Here is a 24,941-nt window from a genome sequence, read left to right as displayed (position 1 = left end):
TCTTGCTTGTGTGGATCGACATCTGCATTCCTTCCTCGGTGCATTTTCAAGTCTTCAGCCCATTTTTTTTTTAATTTCTCTGCATTTTTATTGGAGAGTTGTGAGAATTTTTATATATCCTGGGGACAAATCTTTCCTCAAGATGAAGTTTACGAATCTTTTCTAAAAACTGGTGGCTTGTCTCCTCATTTCTTACCGGTGCCCCTTGGTGAGCAATTTTCACTCATGATATATACAGTCTGTCCATTCTTTGCCTTTTCTCTGGAGGGATTGATTATTCGACCCGGGACACTTTTGTCTCCTCCCATTTCATCAAGGTATTCTCCTGGTTTCTTGTAAAATTTTATTGACTTAGCTTTCACATTTCAGCCTTCTACCAACCTTAAATTAATTTTTGTTGAGGATGTGTGACACAGTCCAATACGGATTATCTCTCTTCATAGACAGCCAGCAGTTTCAGCAATACTTGCTCAAAAGTTTTTTTCAGGGATCCCTGGGTGGTGCAGCGGTTTGGCGCCTGCCTTTGGCCCAGGGCGCGATCCTGGAGACCCGGGATCGAATCCCACGTCAGGCTCCTGCATGGAGCCTGCTTCTCCCTCTGCCTGTGTCTCTGCCTCCTTCTCTCTCTCTGTGCCTATCATAAATAAATAAAAATTTTTTAAAAATTTAAAAAAAAAGTTTTTTTCAGTTCCCATGAAAGACCATTTACATGTATGTAGAAATTCAAACGATCGTTATATATGTAATGGCGTTTACATGGCGTTACAGTGGCATTCCACGTACAGAGCGAGGGCACACATATACGAGGTGTATGGACATAGTGAGGAGTGTATATATATGTAGGTGTGTGTGTACATATATATACACACACATAGTGGGGTGTATAATCACCGTCCGATGCATTGTTAGAAACATAAAGGATTTAAATTTTTCTAGAATCCATGTTAAAACAGTAAAAAGAAGTGTGAAATTAACTTTAATGAAATTTAACCCAAAGTATTCAAACTACGATCATTCCAAACACATAATCATATCAACGCATCATTCAGGTGATATTTCTTGTTTATTCTTTTCTAATAAAATCTCCCAATCAGGCATGCACCTTACACAGCACATCACGATTTGGACTAAGCATAATGCCCAGGTCCAGCAGGCACATATGGGTCGTAGCTTCCTACTTGGGTAGCACACCTCTTTGTCTATCCTGGACTGGAGGGAGGGAGGAGGCCTCGTTTTATGTGTCGACTTGACCCCCGTTATTTAATCAAACACTAATCCAGATGTTGCTGTGAAGGTGTTTTGTAGGAGTGGTTAACAAATTACCTTCAAGGCTGTGGGTGGGCCTCATCTAATCAGTCGAAAGCCTTAAGAAGAGTAACTGAGGTTTTCTAGAGAAGAAACTCTACCTCAAGACCTCTGTGTCAACTCCAGCCTGAGCTTCCGGCCCACTGCCTGCCCTACAGACAGCTGACTTGCCAGCTCCACTATTTCATGAGCCAATCCTTAACATACTTCCTATTGTTCCGTTTCCCTGTGGAACCCTAACTGATGCAGGGGGCATGCACGATGCTGATGGAGATTGGCCTTCACAGCATCATGGCTTGTGAGAGCGTGTAAGTCACACGCACATTCTGAAACCTGAGGAAGGCTATGCCCAGCTCTTAAGGACGAATGGAAGGATCAAGACTCAACAGAAGTGAGTTGCTTTCCTGGTACCAAATTACCTATAAAAAATTACAGAGATTGGTGGGACCGATCTTCAGGCAGCCCCAATTCGGTGTAAACTCATTCTAAGAAGAGTGGTGAAAATACATATGTGGCCTTGCTCTCACCACAACGTCACAGAGAGTCTGTGATTATGGCCATTTACGTATTGCAAGTATGTTTATGTCCATGTGACTCATGCTTGGGAGGCAGAGAGAAAGGGGACGGTGTGTCTCTGCCGTTGTACATCTATGTTTGTGCTTGTGTGCTCCTGACTGTGAGGCCAGTGGACTGTGTGTGTGTGTGTGTGTGTGTGTGAGGTCCAAGTGCTAGGAGGGAGGTGTGTGTGTACACAAGATGGTTCAAACAACAGCTGGATGTGGGTGGATATGTAAGATGAGGACAATCTGTGGTGCCTGGGTGGCTTAGTTCATTGTGCGACCGACTTTTGGTTTCATCTCAGGTCATGAGGCGGGGTCATGAGCTGGAGCCCCGCTATGTGCTCTGAGCTGGGCGGGGAGTCTGCTTGAAAGCCTCTGCCTCTGCCTCTCCCCTGATTCACACGCGTTCACATGCACTCTCTCTCAAAAACTAAAGATTTTAAAGAAATAAATCTTTAAAAAAAAAAAAAAGTGAGGACAATCCATAGATTATGAGGCTGAGGTTTATAAAACCCCTTTGGGGCCCCCAAGAACAGCACTGGGGTCCTTCCTCGCCAAGAAGCAACTGGCAAAGCAGCAACAGCCTTGTCCCCATCTTGTCCTCTGGTCAGAAACTGGGTGTAAGAGCAGAAACCAAGGCAGGACGCTGCTAGACAGGAACAGAGAGGGGTGGGAGGCTGTACCCAGGGGATGGTTTGCATCCTCCCCCAGCCAGAGCAGCATTTGATCCAGAAGACGGCTCGCAGTCTCGAGCCTGTTCCCTCCACACTGCAGGGGGAGCCACCAACCCTCCCACCTATCCTCCTGGGGGACCAGCCCCTGCCCCCAACCCCCAGTCAAGGAAAGGGGAAGGCCCTGTGCTGTGCCTCTGTTTCCTCATCTACAGAATAGAACAGACAAGGGAGTCTACATGATAGATCCGCTGGACGCGTATCCATGAAACAGTGAGAGCAGGGCCCATTACACGCAAATACCACACGCGTGAGCTCCTGGTTCATGTTCATCCTACTGACTGCTAGTGACTTGCTAACCATGTCAGTATTTTTTTAAGTTTTTATTTTAATCCCAGTTAGTTAACATGCAGTGTTTATTAGTTTCAGGTGTACGATGCGGTATTTAACACTTCCGTACATCAGCCGGTGCTCATCACAACAGCTGCACCCCCGAATCCCCATCACCTGTTTCCCCATCCCCTCCCCCACCTCTGCTCTGGGATCCAGGGTGTTCTCTGGAGTTAAGAGTCTGTTTCCTCCTTTGTCTCTCTTTTATTTTCCTCTCTGCTCCTTTGTTTTGTTTCTTAAATTCCACATAATGAGTGAGATCTTACGGTATTTGCCTTCCTCTGATTTAGTTCATTTAGCGTGATACTCTAAACAGCTATTTTTTTTTATGTAAAAAAAAAAAAATCATGTCTTCTCTGGTATGGAGAAAAGTTTTACTTCTTTCCAATATTCTTGCTATTTTTTTTCTTTTCCTTGATATATTACAATGACTAGAAAAATACTGCATAAAAGTGATAAGCAAGGACACCCTGGACTTTTTCTCAACGTGAACAATAAAACTGTCCATGCTTCACCATGAAGGCTGATGTCAGCTTTAGGATTTTTACTGATTTCCATGCAAGGTGCTCCCTTTATTCCAAGTTTCCTAGAGTTTTCAGAAAGAGTAATGAATTTTAAAATAATTTTTAAACATCTATTAAGATGAGTATATCATTTTCCCCTATTTTGTTAATATAGATTTCAATGCTTGATTTCTAAGTGTCTACTTGTTAATATGGTAGATTATTATTTTTTATTATTTCTGGGAAAATGTGATTTGATCATATGTTTGTAACAGGTTGTTGGAAATACTTGGTATATTTTGTTAGGAATTTTTACAAATAGCAATATTTTCTTGTATTTTCAGATTTTGATGTTAGGATTATCCTGGCTTCATCAATAAACTGGAAATCGAAAAGGTGGGGTGGAAAACCAGACCGGAGGCCTCCAAGTGTTGATCTACAACAGCAAATTATGACCATTGTAGATGAACTGGGCAAGGCTTCTGCCAAGGCCCAGCATCTTCCTGCTCCCATCACCAGTACATCAAGGATGCAGAGTAATCGCCATGTTATGTATGTGCTCAAAGACACTTTGGCACGACCGGCTGGCAAAGGAGCCATAATCGGCTTCCTTAAAGTTGGATACAAGAAACTCTTTGTACTGGATGATCGCGAGGCTCACAATGAGGTAGAACCACTTTGCATTCTGGACTTTTACATCCATGAATCACTTCAGCGTCATGGCCATGGGCGAGAACTCTTCCACTATATGTTGCAGAAGGAGCGAGTTGAACCACACCAACTGGCCATTGACCGACCCTCACAGAAGCTGCTTAAGTTCCTGAATAAACATTACAACCTGGAGACCACAGTCCCACAGGTCAACAACTTTGTGATCTTCGAAGGCTTCTTTGCCCATCAGCATCGGCCCCCTGCTCCCTCCCTGAGGGCATCTCGACACTCTCGTGCTGCTGCGGTTGATCCTACACCCCTGCTCCAGCAAGAAAGCTGCCACCCAAGAGAGCAGAGGGAGACATTAAGCCATATTCCTCTAGTGACCGAGAATTTCTGAAGGTAGCTGTGGAGCCTCCTTGGCCCCTGAACAGAGCCCCTCGCCGAGCTACGCCTCCAGCCCACCCACCCCCTCGCTCCAGCAGCCTGGGAAGCTCCCCAGAGCGGGGTCCCCTCCGCCCCTTTGTGCCAGAGCAGGACTTGCTGCGTTCCCTGCGCCTCTGCCCCCCACACCCTACTGCTCGCCTTCTGCTTGCTACTGATCCTGGGGGCAGCCCAGCCCAACGTCGCCGCACCAGGGGGGCTCCCCCAGGGCTGGTAGCCCAGAGCTGCTGCTACAGCCGCCATGGGGGGTTGAGTTCCTCATCCCCCAATACAGGCCACCAGGAATCGAAGCAGGGGGAACAGGAAACAGAGAATAGGTCTGCCGGCCAGGAGCAGGGCTTGTCCCAGGCTGGGTCTGGGGAGGAAGCCACGCACACTGTTCCCCGAGAGACCCAGTCCTGGACAATGGGTGGGGACATACTCAACGCCAGGTTCATTCGAAACTTGCAGGACCGCCGCAGCACCAGGCCTTGGTGACCACAGCCCGCCCCCCCCACCCCCCCACCACACACGCACCTTCAAAGTCAGTATTTTCACTACAGGAGGTAGCCCAAGCCGTTCCTCCAAATGGATGTATTCCTTCTAACTTCCTTCCTTCCGTGGGCTAATCAATGCCAAGTCATTTGTATTTTATTTTATTTTTAACAGAATAATAAAAGTATTTATTTTTATCACGAGAAAAAAAAATAAAAAATAAAATAAACTGGAAATCATTCCTTATTCTTCTTTTCTGGAAGAGTTTGTGTAAGATTCATTTTATTTCTTCCTTCATATTTAATAGAATCACGAGTGAAATCATCTGAACCTGGAGTTGTCTTGGTGGCAAGTTTTAATAAGAAATTCACTTTCTTTGGTAGTTATAGGGCTGTTCAGTTATAGGGCTGTTTTTATTTGATCTTGTATCATTTTGGTTAACTTTTATTTTTCAAGGAATTTAACTTGGCAAATCCATTGACATAATATTGTTCAGTCATCCCTTATGTTCTTGATATCGAATAGGATCAATAATGATATCCCCTTTTTATTCCTTTTTTAAAGATTTTATTTATTTGTTCATGAGAGACAGAGAGAGAGAGAGAGAGAGAGAGGCACAGGCACAGGCAGAGGGAGAAGCAGGCTCCATGCAGGGAGCCCGACGTGGGACTCGACCCCGGGTCTCCAGGATCACGCCCTGGGCCCAAGGCGGTGCTAAACCGCTGAGCCACCTGGGCTGCCCCCCTCCCCCTTTTTATTCCTGATTGCTAATTTTTTTTCAATAGTTACTCTGGTCTAATTATTGTTGTTGTTGTTATTGTTGTTGTTGTTGTTATTCTATGTTCCACTTGCCATAACTGATAACTGGAAAAATCAAGGACACAAGGTCTCCACGTTTATGGTGACATTTCTTGTCAAGGCAGCAGAGGGTGCTCTTCTATTAAAATACACTACATTACCCACTAGGAAATATGTTTCAAAGTGTTTACTCAAGAGTAAGAAATGTATCTTAATACAATTATTATCCTAATGGCTTTCTTCAATTTGTTAGTTTTCAAAGGAGATCATTTCTTGAATTTAGATACCATTAGTAATATTCCTGTCCAATCATCCTTGAAAATGTAATGAAAGCTATAGACTTGCAAGGAAAGTGATCCACTCACATGTACATAAAAAGTTGGTGAAGAATTAATGGAGATACTAAAAACAAACAAAAACTTGAATGTTTCCAAAATATGCTTATTATTATCCAGAGACAGTTTTTAAAAATCTTTCTTATGGAAAAATTCAAACATAAAAAAGTAGAGAAATGTAAATGAACTCATAATCCCCATAACCCCAAGAAAAATACACACTGAATGATTTTGAACCTAGTTCCAATTATCACATCAATCCTGCCATAAATTATGTATCTCAGAAAGACAAGAACATTAAAAAAATTAATCAGTTATCACATCTTATTTTATTTTTTTTTTAAATATTTTATTTATTTATTCATAAGAGACAGAGAGAGAGGCAGAGACACAGGCAGAGGGAGAAGCAGGCTCCATGCAGGGAGCCCGACGCGGAACTCGATCCTGGGACCCCAGGATCACACCCGGGGCCGAAGGCAGACGCCAAACCGCTGAGCCACCCAGGGATCCCAGTTATCACATCTTAAAAAGTGAACAATAATTCCTTAATCATATCAAATATCAGGATATCATTTTCTCATAATTTTTCACATTGACTGGCTCAATGGCCTAGACATAGGTGTAGACACTGCATTTGATTACATCTCTGGAGCCACTTTTAATTTATAGATTAATTCTCATTTTTCTCCCAGCCCCTCATAACAAATTAAGTTTACTTTAAACCTTACTACTCAAAGTACAGCCCATGGACCAGCAGCACTGACAACACCTGAGAGTTCATTATAACTAAAGAATCTCAATCCCACACCACAGAGCTGTCAGAATTTGCATTTTAACATGATCACTGGGCAATTTATATGCATGTTCAAGTTTGAGAGCTCCTGCTGAGTTTCTTAGTCTGGACTTTGTAGATCGTAACTCTGTGATGCCATTTATCACGTTTTATCTGTCTCCTGCATTTCTTGTTAACGGTCATTAAGTCTGCAAGGCTGACCTGACCAAAGGCTGGTTTCTTGGCAGAACAATTTCCTAGGTGTTCTTGCACTTTTACCGGGTGGAGCGTGATGTCTGACTTCAACACTTTTTATGTCACAATCAGCCACTGATCATTGTTGCTTTTGCCAAGTAATTTATATTGTGGTTCGCAAAAGAATATGCTAACTTTATCATCCCTTCTTTCGTTAACTGAGATATTTTTTTAAAAAAGAAAAAAAAGTCTCATCTACTATTTTATTGCATTTGATCTACAATTTAGGCAGAAAATATAAGTTCAGTTTTCAGAGTGATAAATCACTCCCCTTCCAGGTAGCAAACATGTCCAAGAAGCTTTTTTTTTTTTTTTAAGTATAATTATCAATTCATGTGATTTTAAAAATATTTGGTTTTAATTCACTAAATCTTATTCTTGTTGATTATTCTCTCGTTATTCATACTGATTCTCAATTTGTCCCAACCTCTGCTATTTGGATACACTTCTTTCTCACTTCTGATTCCTTCTGACATGACCATGACCTCAACAGTCTTTGATGGCTTTTCTTGTTTCCTGTCATCACAAAATACTCTAGGATTTCTTTTTAAAAATATTTTATTTAAAAAAAAATAAAAAAAATATTTTATTTATTTATCTGAGAGAGAAAGAGAGCAAGCACATATGAGCATAGGGGGAGGAGCAGAGGGAAAGGGGAGAGCAGAATCCCTGCTGAGCAGGGAGCCCAACACAGGACTCCATCCCAGGACCCCAAGATCATGACCTGAGCTGAAGACAGATGCTTAACCTACTGAGTGACACAGGCGTCCCTCCAGGCTTATCTTGTATGTTTCCTGTACCATTTTTCTAAAGACCCTGAGCTTGATTTAGGAGGAAATGGTTTTTAGAGATCAGAATCTGTGCATTTAACGCTGCTCCCTACAACTAGACAATCATTAGTTTATTGTTTCCAAGATATTTTACTGGACAGAGCTAAGAAATGACATTTATAAGAATGTGTATCTTGAGTTTACACTAATAATCTTAAATTCAAATTTATTAATACAGAATTTTTTACTAATTTCAACTGTTTTAATTACAAAAATCTTGATTCCTAATATTAACATTATTATAGTTTTATCCTACTACACATGGAATATAGTATTAGGATAACTACACTGTTATTATTACCAATGATATAATTACTGAAAACAGTTTTAATTTCGTCTTGTTTTGTTTTGAAGTTATTTTGTCCTTAGGATATATCCAAGTAAAAATGTACTATCAAATTACTGCACTTTAAGGTAATGTGAAATAATTCCCAGTTGGTTAAGTCACCAACTCAATGCAGAATAAAATTTATTTATTTCGTTTTGCTTTCCATGCTTAGGAATGCTTTTCATTTTTATTTTGATTTAATTTTGCTTTATGACTGTAGGTCATTTTATAGTTCCAAAGTCAAATCTATACAACAAGGTATATTCCAAGAAGTGTAGCTATAAGAACCTATTCGTAAAAAACTCTACCTGGGTTGATTTCACGGCACAGAACAACAGCTAAATCAGGTTAAAAGCGCAGGTGTTCCAGTGCAAAACGTAGCCAAAATAGGAAACTTGGGCTTTTTTTTCTTTCCTTTTAAAGTGAAATGCAGGGCAGCTACACTTATTTTCTATAACATGCCCTATATTCATTTTAGAAAGTGCTTGTACTTGTAATTTATGCATGGTCCTTTGCTAGGCTGTGAACGATGCTGTGAGCAATCCTACCACAGTTTGGGGGTTTCGTTCATAAAGGGAAGAGAGCCTAATGTATATCGTTAATATGGGGCAAGTCATTTCATGTTTCTAATTATTATTATTTTTTTATCTTTATCAAAATGAGAAAGTCGAATCAGATGATCTTTCAAATCCTTTCCAGCACTGAAATTCTGTTCTGTTTTACACATGGGATGTTGTTTCCAAAGATGACCACCATCAATGCCTGCCCTCGTGGAAATGCATACTGTTCCTCACATGGAGATGGAGCCTGATTCCCTTCTCTTTGAATCTGGGCTGGCCTCAGTGACTTCCCTGGACTACAGAATATGGCAGGAGTCCGTTCCAGCACTCCCAGGGTAGGTCATAAGGAACCTGGCAGCTTTAGCTCTGGAGGAAGCAAGTCCCTGTGTAAGAAGTGCAGTTATCCTGAGACTGTCCTGCTGAGAGGAAGCCCAAGCAGGCCTCATGGAGCAAAATATAAGGAGACACAGAAGTACCCGGCCAGCCCTCATCTATTCCTGTCATCTCAACTCGGGCATCAGACATGTGAGTCAAAAAGCCTCGTTATCTATCAAGCTTAGTCAAGCTCCCACATGACTGGAGTCCCAGCTGCCATCTGACTGCAACCACATGAGAGACTCCAAGTAAGAATTGTCCAACTGATCCCAGTCAATCTATGGAAACATGAAAAATGGTAATAAATTACTGTTTTGATCATTAACTTTTGGTGTAAAGTCTGTGAAACTGTGAACAACCAAAATTACATACTATAATCGTTATATGAAAAAATAATCGAAGTGCACAAAGGAAGGCAAGACTAATTTTGACTGTGGGAAATAGAGACTTTCTTAACAAAGAAGATATTTTAGTTGGGTCTCAAAGGATAAGAAAGCACACTGATGGAATATACAGAAATGGAAGCATAATACAGAATATCCGGGGAAGGCTTACTATTAAGAGTGTTTTATTTAATTTTTTGAAGATTTTATTTATTTATTCATGAGAGACACACAGAGAGGCAGAGACACAGGCAGAGGGAGAAGCAGGCTTCCTGCAGGAAGCCCAATGCGGGACTCGATCCCAGGACCCCAGGATCACGCCCTGAGCCAAAGGCAGATGTTCAACCACTGAGCCACCCAGGCGTCCCTCAAGAGTATTTTAAAATAAAATTCAAAATAAGCTCGTTAATATTGTCTACAGTTTCATCACTTAAAAACCAAGACTATATCACCAAAGAAAACCTCATTAAAAGCAAAATACAGTCCAGTTGTATATCCATATCCTTATGGTGGATCTGACATTAATCGATAATAGCATAAGACTATTGAATGTAGAGAACTATCTGCATGACATTCAAATAGTTTTTACAGTTCATGCCATTTCTCTCAGCTCCTCTGCTTTATATGAGTCAGAATCAGATGTTTGGTAACATAAGTGCAGAGTGCTGGCCTTGTTTCACATACTTAAAAACCAAAAATTAGGATCCCTGGGTGGCGCAGCGGTTTAGTGCCTGCCTTTGGCCCAGGGCGCGATCCTGGAGACCCGGGATCAAATCCCACATCGGGCTCCCGGTGCATGGAGCCTGCTTCTCCCTCTGCCTGTGTCTCTGCCTCTCTCTCTCTCTGTGACTATCATAAATTAATTAATTAATTAATTAATTAATTAATTAATTAATTAAAAAAAACAAAAAACAAAAATTAGGTATAAGCTGCTTCTATTTGAGGGAAACCTGCCAAATCTGATTAAGCTCCATGAAGTATCATCCCATCCCTGCCTGCACTAGGACATGAGAGAAACTTTAGGCTGTCAATATTTATTTGTTTTCTTTTGTTTCAGCTAATCAATGATTTGTGAGCACTTCTCGTACGTGTTGTTTTAAAAAATGGTTTAAATTGGATGAATATTATCCCATCCCTGTGTTTTTGCATATTTAAATTCTCCATAGCAGGACATTTAAGTTTTGAATTTTTCACTTTATACATACTTTGTGATGACCATCCATACAATAAATTAGTCGTACATATGCATGATTCTTTTTCCTTAAGAAATGAATAGATGGGGATCCCTGGGTGGCTCAGCGGTTTTGCCCGCCTTTGGCCCAGGGCGCGATCCTGGAGTTCCTGGATCGAGTCCCACTGCATGGAGCCTGCTTCTCCCTCTGCCTGTGTCTCTGCCTCTCTCTCTCTCTCTCTCTCTCTCTCTATGTCTATCATAAATAAATAAAATAAATAAATCTTTAAAAGAAATGAATAGATTATCTTTATTGTACTTTTTAAGTGTTTTATTTATTTATTTGAGAGAGAATGAGAGAGACAGAGGAAGAGAGCGTGCACTAACAGGGGGGAGGGGCAGAGGGAGAGAGAGAAGCAGACCTCCTGCTGAACAGGGAGCCAGACATGGGGTTCAATCCCAGGACCCTGAGATCATGACCTGAGCCAAAGGCAGACATTTCACCTACTGAGCCACCCAGGTGCTCCTTTATTGTACTTTTTAATCCTGAGTGTCCATGAAAAGAAATAAAGACACAAAATGGTAAAATTGGCCATAATTGAGGATACACAATAACTTTAAACACAATATCAGCCTGCTTTCTTTCCCTCAATCATTATTTCTTTCACATGTTTCCAGACACACGTGGTATAAATCTTAGAATAAAAAACAAATTTGAAAAAGCTGAATTTAAAAAGTTCTGGATTATAGATGTTTACAGTCTGGAGTCAAACTTGGTCATAATCGCCCTGGAACATTTTTAGGCAGCTTAAGCAAGTTATTTAAAAACTTCATTGCACATTACAATCATCTGGGTATTTATTTAAAATCCAAATTCCTAAGTTCCAAGCCCCTGATATTTAGTGTATTCTTTAAGAACTACTGGCTGAAGATCCACCTGTACTGGAGACCTGGTATATATACTCCTGAAACAAAATATTTAGGAAAATTGTCCTAAGTAATTATAGGCCACACATTATCCTTAGTATCCTCAAAATTGATGCTAATGATTATAGATTTATCATCCTGTTTTACCTCCTGTTTCCAACCAAGATCTCTTGCATGTTCCCTTCTCTTCTCCTGTCTTTTCCCTTCTACATAGTGATTATGGAGGACAAATTGCCTTTTAGCTCATTTTTCACCAAATGCAATTTTCAAGTATCATTATGGCAGTAAAAGTATTTCATGCAGGTTTTTCTTTTCAGATAAAATTCTCTGTTAAGAGTTCTCCAGACACCAATTCCAAGGAACGGTATATCTTGTGATTCGAGGCTCTGGGCAGACTGGTTGGAACAGGTGATTTGGGGCAGGTTGGTGTTCAGGTCATATCATGAAAAGAGGACAAACTTTGCAGAAGCTAAAAATGTTTCAGGTCTGTAGAGCTAGAAAATAAATCACACTTAGGAGATATGATATGAAAAATTATTTAATCAAAGGTAGCTGTGGAAATTTCTTACAATGTTTTAATTCCAATTTACTCTGAGAAAGCCCTGTTGAAGATACTATCCAACCCAAGGAAAAGAACTTGGAACTCAAGACAAAAGTATAAAAGGATTGTTAGAAAGGGAGAGAAGAGTAAGCAATAAGGAAAGAAAAAGGAACAAAATACTTATCAAACTATCCCTCCACGTGATTGAACTTGAAGAGGAGAACATTTGCCTCTTTTTCCCACACACACTCGAACTGTGTGTACTCAAACATGCTCCTTAAACTGCTTATTTTTTCTGCTATGATAGTACTGAGGAAGGGGGTAGGGTTCACCTTTTCAGGGAAACCCTGGTTTTGCTTTTTTCATACTTCCCATATGTTGGTTTATTTCTCCCATCCTTGTAAATTGACCTAGGCTTTAAAATGGCGGACTATAGAGATTTTCATTAACATAATCTATCAACACAAAGACTGTTTCACGACTAAAAATGAATTATAAACTTGACTTACTGAATGAGAAAAGGGAATTTACCCTGTTTGTAAAATCAGAAGAAAGACCGGATGATCAAACAAGCAAAGGAACATGACACATCTGGACTCTAAGACCACCTGGACACCAACACCCATGTGCCCCAGAACTCACTCTTTATTTATTCTGCAGGAAATATTCAGAGATCATGACATCCAGTTTTACCAACCACAATTAGCCCAATTTGCTAAAGAGGAATCTAAGGCTAGAGGGTTTGAGTGACTTCTTGAGTCACAGGACTCAAACTAGTATATAATAGAGATGGATTCTAAATAGGGCCATTCTGACTCCAGAGCCTGAACTGGGAAATTCTAGGGTCTGAATGCTCTGAACACGCCTCACTTACTGTCCAATGCACCAGGACTAAGTTCTTCATGCCAGTTGTAATTAAATAGGCTAATTTAAAAGCTGTTACTTATTCTTGTGGTAAAATAAGTAAAAATGTCATCATTTAAAAATATATCAAAAATAAATTGCATTGAGAAACAACATTTGGAATGGAAAACAAAAATCAATCGTTGTCAGTACTAAACACCAAATGCTACCTACCTTTCCCTACCATTAGACAAGAAAAGGTAATCTTAAATCACCAATATGGATTTGAAACACAAGAAAATAAAGGATTTTTGTAGTTTTTTAAACAATGACATCATCATCAACAATAATCTGATCTACTGATATTCCATAATATTATTCTAGTACCTTGATTGTTACCGTAAAACTGAAGGCACCCTAACAATACAAACCTTCATTATTGCAGTACCACAAAATATAACCTTTAAATGTTTTTACATTAATTTAAAAAACAAAGCTTCTCTTATCATTTATCTCTAATTCAATATGCTGTAAGAAGTGTTCATCTAAAGGGAAATTTTTTGGTTGGCATTTACCATCATCATCATGTGCTTTCATCAATAATATTCATTAAATGTACACGCTGACTTTAACTCATTATTTAAATATTTCCATTTATTCTGGGATTTTCTTATCTCTCTGAGAATTAAATTCACTTAATGTTCTTCTTCCATGATGCACAGATCTATCTCAGAAAACCATGCGTAGTATCTGAAAAGAAAAGTTAGTAGTAACTTCCACTCTAGTTATTTTGTGTCTCTTTTAAAATATACTGCATACATGAGACACTTGACTGGAAATTCTCAAAGTTCAAATCTATAATCATCACACTTCTTATTATAATCTGACAACTGAAAATCATGGTATCTTAAAAAAATCAAGGCTGAACCACAGAGAAATGAATTTTAAGAGACTTCTGCATCAAGAAAGAAAGAAGTACATTTCTCTATTCCTTCTCACAAGTACAGCTAACAATCCTGGACATTATATATAAAACAAACTAAAAAGACTCTAAAATTTGGAGAGAAGAGGGTCAACCAGTAAGGAACATCAAGACCTTAAGAACAACACAGCACCGAGTTTTCTAGGCTTTCTTTTTGTTTCATATATTCTAGACAGGGTGCTGGAGAAGATAACACCTTGGAAAGGCAAATGGGTACAGACAAAGAAGCTCCAAGAAAATCTGAATGCTCTGAGATAAAGGACCAAGCGAGGGGCAGCCTAGTAAGCCAGAAAACTTTTTAGACAAATAAGCACTCTACTTCAGCCGAAAACCACAGAAAAAACAGAGGTTCTACCCAACAGCCAAGGCCAAGGAGGAGTCTACACTTCCCCCTTTCCAGGCTGCAGTGAAATGCTCCAAACTCCCTGTTGGAGTGGTGTCACAGAAAATCCTGCAGAGAGCCAGGGTTTTCATCCCTGTGGGGTAGTCACCAGCCCACACACGAAAGGTCTCAGGGAAGGCTACAAAGGGAACCTGGACTTTCACTCCCATCTTGCAATAACAAGGGGTCTCTCCCCTCTAATGCTAGGGTAGTGTCAGAGGAGGTCAAATAAAGAGTCGAACTCTCACCACTGCTAGTAGTAACAAAGCCACATTCACCCGATGGTGTCAGTGGAAGATACATGGGTAGAAGCAATGAGACACACCTAACTTCCCTTGCTAGCTGGTATCAGCAGAGCCTGAGAAGCCAGAAGTCCCACTTCCATCCAGCAGTAGCAAGGGGCACATAATGTCTGAGTAGGGAACTTGTACTCTACCCCATCAAGCAATAAAAGGTGGTGTCTACCTTTCCCTTACCAGCATGGTTTCAGAGGAGGCCTGCTAAAACAGAACATTGAGATAAAACTTTGGGTCTCATAACATAATGCTCCCGTTTGTAATTGAATATTACTCCACAACAAGAATCAGGAAAATCTGGATGCCGGGTGGCTCAGGGGTTTTAGCACCTGCCTTCGGCCCAGTGCATGATCCTGGAGTCCCAGGATCGAGTCCCACATTGGGCTCCCTGCATGAAGCCTCCTTCTCCCTCTGCCTGTGTCTCTGCCTCTGTGCATGTGTGTGTGTGTGTGTGTGTGTGTGTGTGTCTCATGAATAAAAAAATAAAATATTAAAAAAATCATGCAAATTCTAACATGACTGAGAAAAGGCAGTGAACAGATGCAACCTCAAGATGGTACAGATGTTAGTATTATTTAAGGATGATTTTAACACAACCAAAATAAAATGTTTAATTGAGCAATACAAACATGTTTGAAACTAATTTTTAAAAAAGAAAAATTTTGCAAAGAAATAGTCTCAGCCAAAAAAAAAGGAAGATATAAAAATAAATAAATGAAAAATGCAATAATCAAGATGTTTTTAAAATCCTCAAAGAGGGACCTCAGAACAGAATGCAGAGGGTAGAGGAAAGAATCAGGGAACTTTAAGACAAAACAACAGAAAGCACCCAATCCAAATACCAAAGACGAACTAAAAGAAGAAAAAAAAAAAAAAAAGAACAGAACCTCAGGGGCCTATAGAAGTAGAACAAAGGATCTGATATTCATGTTACTGGAGTCCAGGAAGAAGATACATAAAAGAGAGGAATTGAAATGATATTCAAAGAAATAATGGCTGGCAATTTCTTAAATTGGTCAAAAGAGAGAAACCAATGACTTAAAGAATCTGAGTGAATCCCAAAGAAGATATAGCAAAGAAATCCACACTAAAGCCACCATAGTCAAACTTCTGAACACCAAAGAAACACAGAAATCCTGAAAGCAGTGGAAAAGAAATGAACCTTACTTTTGCACCTGAGACAATGGAGGCCAGAAGGAAATGTCAACAGTATTTTTTTTAAGTTCTGATAAAAATCCAAATCCAGTGAAAATATCCTTTAAAAATGAAGGGAAAACCAAGGCAGTTTCAGACTTACCCTACAGAAATGGCTAACAGAAGTTCTTTAAATAAAAGGAAAATGATTAACATCATCAACACAATCTTAGGATATAAAGGAAATAGAAAAGAAAAAGAAAAAATTGTGTTTTCTTCTCTTCTTGAGTTCTCTAAATTAATGTTTTACAGTTGAAGCAAAATTATAATGGTATTTGATGTGGTTTTCAATGTATAAAGAGGAAATTCCTTAAAAATGACTACAAATTGGAGAAGGTAAAGAAAAGTGAGATTTCTACATTTTGCTTAAATTGATAAAAAGTTGATGCCAACAAACCATGAGAAGATAAGTATATACAATGTAATACCTGAAACTTAACTATAGATTAGTCAAAATGGAATTCTAAAAAACATTCAGTTCAGCTTTCCATAAGAAATCATAAAAAACAAAAGAGAGAAATGAAAAATAGAACAGAAAACAAAATAGAAAATGGCAGATTTAAAACCTAACACTAAATATAAATGGCCTAAATATAACAATTAAAAGAGTTTGGTAAAGTGGATTAAAAACATAATCTAACTAGATGTTGTTCACAGGAAACCGACACCAAATGTAATGCTACAGGAAAGTTAAAAAAAATAGAAAATGATATGTCATGTAAACATTAACTTTTAAAAAGCAAGAATAGCTAGATTAATATCAGATAAAGTATATTTCAGAGTAAAGAAAACTACCAGGAAAAGAGAGAGAGAGAGAGAGAGAGAGAGAGAGACATTACGTAATGATACAAGGGTCTATCCACCAGGAATATACAGAATACATAAAATCCTAAATGCATCTATACCAGACATCAGAGGTGAAATACCTATGAAGCAAAACTTGATAGAACTGGAAGGAGAAATAAACAAATCCACAATTATAATTAGAGACCTCAGTAGCCTGCTTTACACAACTAATAGAACAACTAGACAGAAATGAGCAAGAATACAGAAGATCTCAACAGTCACCAACCCATAGGATTTATCGACACTGATAGAGCACTGTACTCTAGGGCAGCCAACTGTACATACTTTCAAGCACCCAGGGAACACATCCCAAGGTAGACTGTATCCTGCATCATAAAATAAAACTTAACATTTTTTAAAGAATTGAAATTGTACACAGTGTATAATCTAACCACAACAAAACAAATTAGAATCCAATAACTGAAGAATAACAGGAAAATCTCTCTACAGCAATTGCACTGTTGGGGATTTACCCCAAAGATACAGATGCAGTTAAACGCCGGGACACCTGCACCCCAATGTTTATAGCAGCAATGGCCACGATAGCCAAACTGTGGAAGGAGCCTCGGTGTCCAACGAAAGATGAATGGATAAAGAAGATGTGGTTTACGTATACAATGGAATATTACTCAGCTATTAGAAATGACAAATACCCACCATTTGCTTCAACGTGGATGGAACTGGAGGGTATTGTGCTGAGTGAAGTAAGTCAGTCAGAGAAGGACAAACATTATATGTTCTCATTCATTTGGGGAATATAAATAATAGTGAAAGGGAATATAAGGGAAGGGAGAAGAAATGTGTGGGAAATATCAGAAAGGGAGACAGAACGTAAAGACTGCTAACTCTGGGAAACGAACTAGGGGTGGTAGAAGGGGAGGAGGGCGGGGGGTGGGAGTGAATGGGTGACGGGCACTGGGGGTTATTCTGTATGTTAGTAAATTGAACACCAATAAAAAATAAATTAAAAAAAATAATAAATAAATAATAAATAAATAAATAAATAAAAATACACTTGAGATAAACATTAAAACCTGGGTAAATGTGTTCATGTCTGTTAATATTTGCTGTTGTTAGATTTGGGAAGTTCAAGAACAATAATTTTCTATGACTAGAAATGCGATTTAATTAAAAAATAGTGAATTTGTTCCTATATGATTAATTTATCTGTTCATATTATTATACTGATTGCTAAATTTGTTACTTTATATCTATGGCCACTAAAACATATATGATTATATATTTTATCAAAGCCATCTAAGTAACACACATGAGCACCTACTATGTGTTAAGTGCTAATTTAGATGCTTAGGATACAGCAGTGTGGAATATACCAATGGGAAATCCTGAGGAGATAATGGCTATTAAATTAGTTAAGTGATTGATTAACTAAATGGTAAGATAGTGATATGGAAAAATTTTAAAATAGGGAAGAATAATTGGGATTGAAAGAATGGGGCAGTAAGGGATAGAAATAAAGAACTAGATTATAATATGACAATAACAATGGTCATTATAGGCTTCCTTGAGGCGGTAAAATCTAAGCAGAGAGTAGAACAATATGTATATATCAGCAAGCGGTATGTGGGGCATGAGTAGATGAGTATTCCAATCAGAGGGAACAGTAAGAGCCAAATCCCTGTACTAGACAGAAGCATCCAGATGTAGAAGTGGCACCAGGAGGGCACAACACAGACGGATGGACATGGGCCAGAGGAGTAGAGGTGATGAGGTCAGGAAGGCACAGGCAGTGAGATGTTTGATGCCCTGTACACTCTTGAAAAGACACAGCTTTTCCTTGGAGGTGAGAAGGTCCTGAGGCAGAGGAGCAACATAATCTAAACCATATTTGAAATCACAGTCTGGCAAGATCAGAAGAGGGAAGCCAGCAGCAATCCAGCCAAAAGCCAATATGGTGGCCCGGACCAGCATGAAGACATGGAGGTGGTATGTGTGTACTTTGTGGATTTGGGAAGGAGTACTAAAACATGTGTACAAAGATACATAATGAAATTTTGAATTCTATGGGGAAAAAAATGGATAGTTTTATTTTGCTGTGGGCAAGATACAGAGCAGTCGGCCCCCAAAACTGATTTCTATCCTAGGTCTGATTATTTATGTAAACACAAGATTCTATACTTTATTTTGTATAATTAGTTAATAACAGTTTTTCATAAGGGGTTCCTAAATTCCATTCCAGCTTCCCGAGTTATGAAATAGATTATTATTTTGAATGAGCCAGAATTAACTTTAGTCAGAAGAGATGCCATCAGGCAACTCCGATTTCTCATTCCTCCAGTACTTTTTTACAGCGTATATATAGCAACGCATGAAGCGACATTTTCTGTTGGCCTTCTTTCCACAGTCTGAGATTTCTGGGTGGCCTTGTTTTGAACAGGCAATGGTCTTTAACCTGTCAGAAAATTATGATTTGTTTTTGGTTTGTTACCTCCATTTGCAGTTTTAATGTTTCTTGAAACATTACAGTCACCATGGACCAGAAATGAAGATTTAACTGCTAAATAACAAGGTTTTAGTGTAACTAGAAAAATGCACAAAGCACTCATTTGGTCATATGGCCTGCAGACCTTCTCATGGTTTCACCATCGTGTGAACAAGCTAATGACTGGCTCAAGTGTAACTAAAATTGCTCATTGCTCAGCAAATATCTGCTGCATCCTCATTATGTGCCAGTCACAGTCCTAGTCAGTGAGGAGACTATGTGATCCTTTCTCTTGCGTCTCACTGTGTGATCAAGAAGACAACTAAATATATATCTAAGTATGACGTATGTGGTTACGTGCTGCCATGAGAGGCAATGTCATGAGAGTGGGTTTGGGCTCCACCATGTAAGGTGTGACCACAAGCCATCCAAGCAACCTCTCTACACCTCATATATCTTCGCTTCAAAATAAAGATGTAAGGGTTATTTTAAAGACCAAACGAGACTACTAGGTGTGTGGCCTGTAATAAACGTTCAGTAAAATTCGTTACTGTTATTATTGTTGTGGAAATTTTATTATTTTAATATAAGTTGAGATGGAATGTTTATGAAAGCACAGAGGTAGGAGCATTGCCCTTAAATGTCTAGTCATTCTACTATCACTGGACAACAAAGCCTAGAAGAGGTAGAGTGGATTGAGAGGGGTTTGGTTTTTTTAAGATTTTATTTATTTATTTGAAAGAGAGAGCATGCACTAGCGGGAGGAGGTGTAGAGGGAGAGGGAGAAGCAGACTCCCCGCTGAGCTGGGGAGCCCAACATGGGGCTCAATCCCAGGACCCTGGGATCATGACCTGAGCCAAAGGCAGACACTTAACCAACTGAACCACCCAGGGGCCCCCTTGAGAGGAGTTTAGAATCAAATAACACAGAGTTTAAATCTCGGCCTGGCCATAGGCTACATGAGTTTGGCAATTTCCTAAGCTTTTCTTGAGTTTTAGTTTTTTCCTGGACAAATGGAGACAACCTATCTTGCAGTGTTCAGGGGAATAGCTGAGAAGATAATATCTAACGGGCTTAGTACAGGGCCCAGCATATGAAGAGTTTTCCATAAAGGGTAACAAATGTGAAGGGGAGGAGGATTATAAAAGTAGATAAGGTTTGAATAAGGACCCAAAGTTCTAATCCAAGTTAAGTGAGAATTTGTTTACTTCTAGATGTACTAAATCTTGAACTGGGATTAAGCTGCTTTCAGGCTCATCTGTTTCTCAGTCTCCAACCCTGCTCAGATTCCCCAGTGCTGAGAGACTTAGCACAGGTCCTGCTTCATTTAGGAAGCAAGGGACTCTGAAGAGGGGTAAGTGGAACACACTCCTGCATCTTCTCCATTATCGGCACAGATGGCTTCTTTTAAAGTCATGGCGTATCAAGTTTTACCTTGTGCACTTTAAAGTCTAAAGTCATAAATTCTTATCATCTGTCTCTAGGTTCAAATACCAAGACTGTCACACTGCCACGGTCCTGGGAGGAAGGGCCCCGTGGGTTATTGTAAGACTAGATGGTTATGATGTACAGTTTACGCTAATGAAGGTAGGCTTCCAGTCAGGAAGTGGAGTCACTCCCTGCGGTGAGGCTGTTAAGTAGCCAGGAATGAGACGTGTCTATAATTAGAGGCATTAGGCGTTAGTGATCCCAGTGGCCAGGGAGCCTGTGCCCAGTGGACTAGTCAGACTGGCTGGCTACCCACCCAGAGCAATTTCCTCCATCGTTCAAAGTCAGGAGCATTGTAATGAGGGGTGGGCTAACAAATTCCATTGAACTAAAATTATCCATTCAAAAAACATAGTTAACTTTTGTGGAAAATCGACTTGAAAACTGCATATGCTTAGAGCAAAAAAGCAAAACAAAAATATAAACCTATGGTATGGAGTAAAGCGACACACTGATAAGGCAAAATAAGGGGAAAAAAAAAACTATGAATATCAAAACATTGAGTGTGATCACACCATTGTTCCTCTTAATCCTTCATAGGATCTGAAAATAGAAGAGCCAAGAAATCTGGGACGAGTTTTTACATTTTTCTGGAATATATATATATATATTTTAAATTTTTTTTATTGGAGTTCAATTTGCCAACATTTAGCATAACACCCAGTGCTCATCCCACCAAGTGCCCCCCTGGAATATATATTTGTTAAAAAAAAATGCAGAAAGTGTTCATTGTCAAAGACCCCAGAGTCAATCATCAAGAATATCTTGAAAATGCAAGTTCTGGGAAAGATGGCAGAAATGTTAGTTTACTTCATTGTTGCAGAGATGAAAAAATCAAGGCTGAGAAAGGAACTGAAGAAGAATTAATGCAACCACAGCTATTATGAATTAAGATGTATATTTCTGCACCCTTTTTAGCCTTACTTCATTTCTCATTCTTTGCCTTGTTCGATCCTCAGTGACTTATCATCACTCACACGTTGTCGTGAGAACACGAAATGCCGGAGAGGGTGAGTAAATTATAATTGTCCATCTTTGAAACCAGCTTCCTCAGAACCTGTGCTCCTCACAAGTACACAGTTCGTGTCTTGTCTAATATTTCAGCGCTGCCAGTGTTGGTAGAGCCAGAGCCGGGGTTTAGGTTCTGTGAGGTCAGGCATTCCTCCCTTCGCAGCCCTCCCAGCAGGTTGGGCTGCAGGCCCAAACATTCTCAACTCACCGTAGATTGTTTGCTTGTAGTTGCAGGACCTCAACACCATTGAAAAGGAACATTCCCTGTAAGAATTGAGTTCATCTAGAACCTGTCCTGCGGGTACTTAAGAATGTACTTTGTTTAGAGATTTCATCTGCTGTGTTCATCTCTTTACCCTTACTGCCTAGAGCAGAGCCTGGGACATAGTAAGTGCTTAATAAAGAGTTTCTAAAATGAGCAAATTTATTATGTGTCTAGGATGTGCTGCTAGACACTGCTTGAGGGATGAGGATGGTGTAAAAAAAAAAAATAGAGGTTCTGGAATATGGAACTTCTCCTAATAGTTGAGATGGTAAGCAAGCATACAAACACTTCAATAAATTTTTAAAGAAGGTTACGAAGAAAAGAGGCTAATGTGAGACAGTGTAACTTGGTGGGTGCCTTGCAGGAGTTCTTTCTGAAGCACTGACATCTGAGCTGAACCCTAAATATCAAGAAGAACAGAGCCACGTGAAGATCTGGTGGGGAAAGGAATTCCAGAGAGGCAAGTACAAGTGCTCTAAGGCAGGAATAATTCTGGTGACTTTGAGGAAGAGGGAGAAGGGTGGCTGAGCTTAGAGAACACATGGGCAAGTAAAAGGAAGGGACATAGAGGTGTAAGCACCGCATAGAGACCAGAGGTCACTGGGACACTTTGAAAATGCTTATAAGAAAAAAAATTCTTATAAGATTATAAGATTCCACTTTTATAAGTACATTGCCCTGACTGGTTTCACTCAGCATAATGTCCTCACGTTTTATCCATGCTGTTGCAAATGGGGAGGCTTTCCTTTTTTATGGCTGATTAATATTTCGTTCTATGTGCAACAGATACAGATATCGACCTATAGATATATCTAGTTCACTTTTCCTTTATCCATTCCTCCTCCATCAACAGCCTTAGGTTGGCCAATGTGAACAATGGTGGTGTAGGTATCTCTGCAGGTCAGTAATTTTGTTTCCTTTGGGCCAGAGGCTGGGTGGGTGGGGGATACGGGGAGATTACTGGTCAAAGTGTACAAACTTTCAACTGTAAGGTGAAGAATTTCTGAAGATGTGGCATACAACATGGTGACTAGAGTTAGCAATACCAGATTATATGCTCAAAATCAGCTCAGGTAGTAGATTTTAAATGTTCTTCCCACTCACACCCAAGAAAAATGATAAATATGTGAGGGGATGGATGCGTTACTGGATTTTACTGTGGTAATCATTTCACAATATATGTGCATATAATTCGCAATTTTTGATTGATCATTAACCAATTTGTCTAGATTGCACCTTGCAAAAAAGTATTTTTAAAAGCAATTTTGGGGCAGCCCAGGTGGCTCAGTGGTTTGGTGCCGCCTTCAGCCCGGGGTGTGATCCTGGAGACCTGAGATCGAGTCCCACGTCGGGCTCCCTGCATGGAGCCTGCTTCTCCCTCTCCCTGTGTCTGCCTCTCTCTCTCTCTGTCTGTCTCTCATGAATAAATAAATAAAATCTTTAAAAAAATAAAAATTAAAAAAAAAAACATAAGCAATTTTGTAGTTTGGGGGCTAGCCCCCCAACAAAATTAGTCGGAGAACTGCTTGACTCGTGCATTTGGCAACTATAGCCAAGCAAGCCAAGTAAATCAGGCTAATTACTGTACCTTTCTTGCTGAATATATGTGTGCATTTAAGAGTAACGTGCTCCAACTTCTCATGTTCTCTGTTGGAGCACAGTCTGCCCCTATTTATTTTAATGCTTTTGGTTGTTGCTTGTAACCATGGTCTTATGTTTCTGTTGATTCGATTTAAAAAATCCTACTTCATTAGATTACAAAAAGAGAAGAAAAAAAAAAGCACCTTCAAATATTTAGATTAAAGCATCCTGTGCAGTGCCAGTCTGATTGTCAATTATAATAAACTTTGTGTGAGGAAACAGAGATCAACAGTAAAACCACAGAAAATGTCCTCCCCGGCCTCTCCTTAAATGGGTGGGGTTTCCTTCGGGGCAGTCTTCCTAGACTTGTCAGCCAGTCCTCCTAATCACTGATGCTTGCTGATACAGCTCACCCATTACAATTTCACAGTCCTGTTCCATCAGAGAGAAAGAGCTTTGATTTACTGCTAATTAGAGTAGCCATGCTTCCTTGGGCACAAGCAGCATTGTGGGTGATGATGTAACCAAAAACCAGGGTTTTTGTGAGAAGTCAGTACAATTTAATGGAATTGAGAAGGCATTATTTTCTCTGTGAGATGCATGATATTACTTCCGTATCGGCCAGAAAGGCTGAAAGCACTGAAGGCATTTTTCTCACATTATAAAGATCGAGAGACAGACAGGAAATTATTCCAGATTGCTAACTCAATCTGAGAAGGTTTGTATACTTAAAAAAAAAAAAAAAAATCACAGGCTTCTGACTCATTGCCAGACAATCTGTAAACAAACAGGTATAGAATTGCTATCACTGCTCAGAAAGTGTGTTTGCTCGTTTGCTTGGGAACTGACCCAGACATTACAAGTTGGTTACCAATATGGATTCATTTGAAAAAACAAACAAACAAACAAAGTCATTGGATGTGAACTCTGTTGTTCCCAAACATGAGCACTTTAATATGGGCCAGAGGAGAGCAACTCAACAACCTTGCAAGTGTCTAAGTTTAAGGCAAAAATTGTGCGGTTACCATGCTCTCAGCCATTGTATTTATATCACTCAAAATTTCCCAAGGTTACAGGTTGCTGTTTTTAGATATCCTCAATTTCGGTGCTACCAATTTTATCTAATGCTTTGGTTTATTTGGGGAGGGGCAGTAGTTTGGGGAGACATATGTTATGTTCCAATTGTTTTACTCAGAAAACAAAAATGGGCATGGCCGAGGTTCACTCTAAGAAATACATGCTAGAGAAGCAGTATGTTTAGAGGTTTAACCATCTGTATCTGCTGGGGTTTATAAGCTCGAGGAAGAAAAATCACCTATGTATTTTGAGAAATGAC

At 39.6% G+C, this 24,941-nt stretch overlaps 1 long non-coding RNA gene and 1 pseudogene across 1 annotated transcript in view; both read left to right on the top strand.

Annotated features, from left to right (window-relative positions):
- LOC144299343 (uncharacterized) overlaps positions 1 to 24,941 on the top strand; it is a 209,112-nt gene that overhangs the window by 151,748 nt on the left and 32,423 nt on the right. The gene's annotated exons all lie outside the window — the stretch shown is intronic.
- LOC144299613 (alpha-tubulin N-acetyltransferase 1 pseudogene) lies at positions 757 to 5,037 on the top strand (annotated as a pseudogene).

Source organism: Canis aureus, chromosome 27 (assembly GCF_053574225.1).
Source record: "Canis aureus isolate CA01 chromosome 27, VMU_Caureus_v.1.0, whole genome shotgun sequence".
NCBI lineage: Eukaryota > Metazoa > Chordata > Mammalia > Carnivora > Canidae > Canis > Canis aureus.
Note: the sequence above shows the minus strand (reverse complement) of the source record. Positions and strands in the feature narration are given on the sequence as shown.